Source organism: Talpa occidentalis, unplaced genomic scaffold (genome assembly GCF_014898055.3).
Source record: "Talpa occidentalis isolate TD23 unplaced genomic scaffold, MPIMG_talOcc4v2.1 talOcc4.17, whole genome shotgun sequence".
Taxonomy (NCBI): Eukaryota; Metazoa; Chordata; class Mammalia; order Eulipotyphla; family Talpidae; genus Talpa; species Talpa occidentalis.
The window spans coordinates 44353394-44359543 of NW_023601754.1; the positions used below are offsets into that span (position 1 = coordinate 44353394).

Here is a 6150-nt window from a genome sequence, read left to right on the forward strand (position 1 = left end):
AAGAAGCAATCTGCAGTCAGATCCCAGCCCTGGGAGGTGACCTCTCCTGCCTTGCCAGCAGCTCCCCATGCATTTCAGTAGATCCGCCTGTTCTGCTCCCCACTCTGTCTCTGGTGAGTCCTCTTACCCCCCACACCTCTGGCCTGCACCCCGGCTCTTCTGTGGTCTCCCTCACATGAGATGTCATATGAGCACTGTGATGGCATTTAGGGCCCAGTTGGACACTAGAGAAAAATCACTGCATCTCAAGATCTTTCTCTTTATCCTACCTGCAAAAGCGTCGTCAAGTGAGGTGACATTCACAAGTTCTGAGGATTAGGATTTGAATTCTTTGGGGTCCACCATTCAGCCCAATACAAGGCGGCAGGCCCTGGTGGCTATGGGCTGGCTGGGGCTTGGCCAAGTATCCTGAGACTCTCCTGGATTCACTGACTCAAAAAATGCCAAGCGAAAGCAGAGGGTGTGGGGGCCGACGCCAGAGAGGTGCCTGCGGGGAGAAACTGAGCCTCCCTTGCCAGCTACATGAGTGAGGTTCACCTTTACCTTCATGGAACCGAGCCTGCATCCTGCGGAGTCTTGAAGCCTAGAGCCAGAACCACCCAAAATCAATCTGCTTCCAACATCCTGAGCCTTAGCAACCGTGTGAGATAACAAACGTTTACTGTTGTTCTAAGCTGTAAAGTTTCCAAGTGACGTGAGCAACAGCTAATATATGTGGCGTGAGGGGAAGGCACTGGGCGGGGCCAGACGCCCTGCAGGTCCTTATCTGACAAATTCCCATTTCGCAGGGACACAGTGTGAGTACACAACTGGGACTTGCTTAGGGGAACCGCAGAGAGCCGAGCTTTCCTCACCCACTACTGTCCCTGCTCTTTGCTTGACTGGCCCTGGCACCACCCTCCTAGGTGGGCCGCAGAGGCAGGGTGTGACCCAAGCTCTGGCTCCAGGGCTCCCAGAAGCAGCTCACGCACATGCCCAGGTCAGACAGATAATTCTGGCAGTGCCAGGGTCTGGAAGACAAAGCGAGCTCTGCTTAGAGGGCCCCAGTGCCCAGCTGGAAGGTTCTTCACTGTGAAGGTAATCCGAGACATTCATCTGCCAGATGGATGGACTGACACTGGCTCTCAGTCCCTTCCGAGAAACCCTCTGCTTTTTTTTTTAAAAGATTTATTTTGGGCCTCCCCGGTGGCGCAGTGGGTTGAGCGCAGCGTTGAGAAGCTGTCCGCAGCCTCTGCAGCACGGGTTTGACTCTCGGCCGGCCAGGGAGATTCCCACATGACGCGCAGACCTCTCATGTCTCGCCTGCTGCTCTCCTCAGAATGTTTTTGGTCTGTTCTGCTCCCTGCTCTGTCTCTGGTGAATTCTCTCACCCTCGCATGCCTCTAGCCTGTACCCCAGTTCTTGTAAAAATAAATAAATCTTTAAAAAAAAAAAGGGCCTCCCCGGTGGCGCTGCGGTTGAGCGCTGGGTTGCGAAGCTGCCCGTGGCCTCTGAGGCGCCGGTTCGTTCCCCGGCTGCTCCCCGGCCACCGGAGGAGGGTCCCACATGGCGCGCAGACCTCTCCTGCCGCCCACTGCTCCCCTCAGCAGTGTCCTTCGGTCCTTCTGCCTGCTCTGCTCCCCGCTCTGGCTCTGGTGAATTCTCACACCCTCCCGCGCTTCTGACTGTACCCAGTGCTTGTGTAAAAACAAACAAACAAACAAACAAATAAACATGCCTCTATTAAAAAAAAAAAAAATTAAAGTTAAAAAAAAAAAAAATTAAAGTTAAAAAAAAAGAGGGGGCCTCCAGGTGGCGCAAGGGGTTAAACACCCCACTATGAAGCAATCTACAGCCTCTGCAGCACAAGTTCGATCCCCGGCTGGCCAGGGAGCAACCCACATGGCACAGCAGACCTCTCCTGTCTCGCCCGCTGCTCCCCTCAACAGTGTATTTCGTCAGTCTGCCTGTTCTGCTCCCCACTCTGTCTCTGGTGAATCCTCTTACCCCACCCGGCACCTCTGGCCTGTACCCCAGTTCTTGTATGCATAAATGAATAAAAATAAATCTAAAATGTATGAAGTCTACTCTACACACTGCAAGAAGTAAAGGAAAGGCCCGAGAATAATGAAATAAGTTTGAGAAAAAAAAACAACAAAACTGCCACGTTGCCTAGCAGAGACCAATGTGTTTTCTCAAGTTCCCGCGGTGCGGAGGCGGTGTTACTGGCACAGGACAGGGCGAGATGAGACAGGGCCTGAGTGCAAGGAACAGTGAAGGCCGTGCTGGGTGCAGGTGAGCAGGGGAGGCGTGAGGGCGCAGGGAACCCTGCGCTTGCTGAGCGGCCAATCCGGCCATTGGGACACTGGAGAAGGCAGAACCCGACTTGACACTCAAAAGAACGACACGCGGGGCTGGCTGTGCTTAGTCCGTGACCTAAACACAAGGAGAACGAAGAGAAACATGAGGTGGACGTGGACCCGAGGGCAGACGTCCCTGAGGTGGAGGCGGCGTGCTTCTCAAATAACTGCGGAGAAAGCAAAGGCCTGAAGGGAAGAGACTAATAGGTTTGGTGATTTTTACAGTGAAAAACCTCCTGCAGGCCCACACACTCCAGAGACAGGCAAATGTCTGACCCCGGACCCCAAACCTCTCCCTACCGGTTCCCCCCAATCCCACCGCAGGTTTGAAAATGTTTAGTTTCAGATTTGCAAGTGCTGCAAGCTCTGCTGCCCCTCCCAGCGCCTTTGGGGGGGCATTTTCATATTAGCTATAAATATTTTTAATGCATTCAATTCTTTCAGCTTTTGGTATCTCCCCGGCTCATGCCAGCCTGAGAGGCTCGTGCAGAAGACTCGCTGTGGAAAGAGGAAAGAAGCCACGGCGCCCGCCTGAGCCCCCAAGGGGGATGGGAAGCGAGCCTGACGCGGCCAAAGGGGGCCGGTAAGGAGCCTGCCAAAGGCGCCCCTAACTGCACACAGGATTCCTTTTAAGGAGGGGGCTTTGGTTTCTTTGGAACAGTTGAACTTTTATGAAGAGAACGTGCAGTCTATAAAAAGTAAATATCAAGGCTCAGGGAAGGTGCGGAGCAGAGTCCATGGTGCCTCCAGGGTGTTTATCAGCCCTTACCTGGTGGAGGCACCTCTGGGTAGCCTGGCCTGGGCACCGCCACTCCAGGGCTGAGGGGAGCCCCAAAGCCGGGGTCCCCCAGTCCAAGCAAGGCCTCCTCTTCCATTTGCCATCTTCCTCCAGGACATCCCACATTGGCACCGGGAGGGTCCCCTGATGGAGGAGTCCATGAGATGAAGAATGTCAACGATCCGGCGTGGGAATGAGCTTAGTGACATCAGGCATCAGCGTCCATGCATTCTTTCCCCTTCTCAGGTGACCAGTCAGAACAGCAAAAGCCTGCCAGAGGCCAGATGGGTGGGGGGGAGGGCCTTGGTATCTGCCCATCCCTGCTTCTGCTGTAGCCTCGCCGTAGGCCCCAGAACAGACCAACATTTCCTGTCTGGATGCTAAACCTCGCAGCTGTACTATTTACAATAGCTAAGCTTTGGAAACAACCCAAAAGCCCAAAAACAGATGACTAGATCAAGAAGATGTGGTACATATACACCATGGAATATTACTCAGCATTCAAAAAAGATAAACACATGCAATTTGCAGCAACATGGATGGAGCGGGAAGGGATCATGCTCAGCGAAATAAGCCAGAAAGAAAAAGAAAAATACCAGATGGTCTCACTCATAGCAGGAATCTAGAAAACTTAAATAAGGGACCAGGAAAAAGAATAACTGTAAGAGAGCCTCCCCTGGTGGTGCAGCGGTTGAGTGCTGGGCTGCAAAGCTGCCCACAACCTCTGCAGCACCGGTTCGATCCTCGGCCACCGGCGAGTGTCCCACATGGCGCGCAGACCTCTCCTGACTCGCCCGCTGCTCCCCTCAGCAGTGTACTTCGTCAGTCTGCCTGTTCTGTTCCCCGCTCTGGCTCTGGTGAATTCCTCTCACCCTCCCGCGCTTCTGACTATACCCAGTGCTTGTATAAATAAATAAATAAATCTAAAAAAAATTAAAAAAAAAAAAGAATAACTATAAGAAAATATCAAAATCAACAAACAACTATGAACCAGAGACACTCTATGGGATGTGGGGGGCGGGGAAAGAAGGGCTTGGGGTCAAAATAAGGGGGTTGTAATTGTATGGGGAATATAAAAATAAAATTTAAATAAATTGTGAAAAAAAAAATATCGCAGCTGTGATTTCCTACATCCTGTCGCTCAGAAAACCCTACCTTTGAAATTTTAATGTGCCCAGAATCCCTCCCCCTCTAGCCTGGCCGGTCATGTGGGTCAGCTCCCTGGCCAGGGATCGAACTCGTGCTGCAATGGCTGCCGATAGCTTCACAGTGCTGTGTCTTAACTCTTTCTGCCACCAAGGAGGCCCTTATGTTTATAATACTTATGAGGTATATATGATACATATGTATGTAGGTTTCTCTTCATTATGGAATAAATAAGACGTACTGTGTAGTCTGAAGAATATTTAGTGAAACTTTCAATCCATTGTTTATATACAGTGAGCCTCCCTGGGTGGCCTAGGGGTTATGTCTCAGCGTTATCACGGCTGCAGCCTGAATTCAATCTCTGGCCAGGGAGCTACCCACATGGCGCAGCAGGCCTCTCCTGTCTCCCTGCTGCTCCCCTCAGCAGTGTATTTCAGTTGATCCACCTGTTCTGCTCCCCACTCTGTCTCTAGTGAATCCTCTCACCACCCCCCACACCTCTGGCCTACGCCCCAGTTCTTCTAGGCAAAAATAAATAAAATCTTTATACACACACACACACACACACACACACACAAGACTGAGAGAATACACTGCAACGTTACATTTTATGGCAAAAATACTGCACAAATATATATGCTATACTGCACAAATTATGCGATATCTATATAGGTAGTGGGAGCTGTGAATTATATAAATATGACTAAGGCGGGTTATATAAACTATGCTTTTTATTGTGGCTTCCTGCCATACAGGGAAATGGAGGCTGAGCTCAGGGTGCGGTAGGTTATGGGGGCGTCTCCAGGAATGGCTCCCGTGGGTGAGAGGAAGGAAGCAGGACCAGGCTGGGAGGAGCTGAAGTGAGATGCAGCAGCAAAGGTCAGGTCAGGGTAGGGGAGCACACAACCTCCAGAGGGACCAGTTTTTGTTCTCCACATCCCTCTCCCCCGCTCATGCTGTTCCAGGGCTACAGAGTGAAGTTGGGCATCTCTGAAAGCCGTGCTATGTAGTGCCAATGTCAGTGCCAAAGCAGCCACAGAAAACACATAAGCGGGGCCTCCCTGGTTACGCAAGGGGTTAAGTCTCAGCACTATGAAGCTGTCCGCAGCCACTGCAGCACGAGTTCGATCCCCGGCCAGGGAGCTACCCACATGGCACAGCAGACCTCTCCTGACTCCCCCGCTGCTCCCCTCAGCAGTGTATTTCAGTGGATCCACCTGTTCTGCTCCCCACTCTGTCTCTGGTGAGTCCACTCACGCCCCTGCACCTAGTTTTTGTACACATCAAAAAATAAAAATAAATGTTAAAAAAAAAACCAAAAAACACATAAGCAGACGAGCGCACTGTATTCCAGTAAATCTTCATTTCCAGAGTCAGGTGGCGGGCAGCTGGATTTGGCCCTGAAGCCCCAGCTCCATTCAGACAGTAGAACCCCAGGCGGAGCCCACTGCCCTTCCTCGCTCCCTGGCGGCAGCCTCTAGGTGGCCTGGACCCCCCTCCTTCCCATTACCTGACCTTAGCCAGCCAGCAAGGCCTGCTCCCGGAGCCCGCCTGCACCCGGACGCCAGCTCCACAAAGGCCGTCTTCTGGGCGGGTGGGCCCGGTGCGCAGACAGCAGACCACGCTCTTTCCTTTGGTCAGTGTCCTCTCCCTTTGTCCACGGGGCCGGGGGAGCCCGGCCTGGCCATTCAGCATCCAGGGGGGCAGCACATGGCCCTGTGGGTGCTCTCGGCATCCTGGCCCTCTCCAGGCAAGGGCCTGCCCAACTGGGGAACTGATGGTCAGAGAAACCGGGGTGAATGGCGCAACTGGTCTCAAGAGACAGACTTGTCTGCACTTTTTTTGGAGACTTGCTCTTACGGACACGGCCAGGGTGGGATGTCCGTC

The 6150-nt window shown here is 52.6% G+C and overlaps 1 protein-coding gene across 1 annotated transcript in view; it reads right to left on the reverse strand.

Annotated features, from left to right (window-relative positions):
* Positions 1-3374: 3374 nt before the first annotated feature.
* Positions 3375-6150, reverse strand: part of GPR4 (G protein-coupled receptor 4) — a 42684-nt gene continuing 39908 nt past the window's right edge. The window contains exon 2 of the transcript XR_008552543.1: positions 3375-3387. The gene's annotated coding sequence lies outside the window, so the exon portion shown is untranslated. The remainder of the gene's footprint in view (positions 3388-6150) is intronic.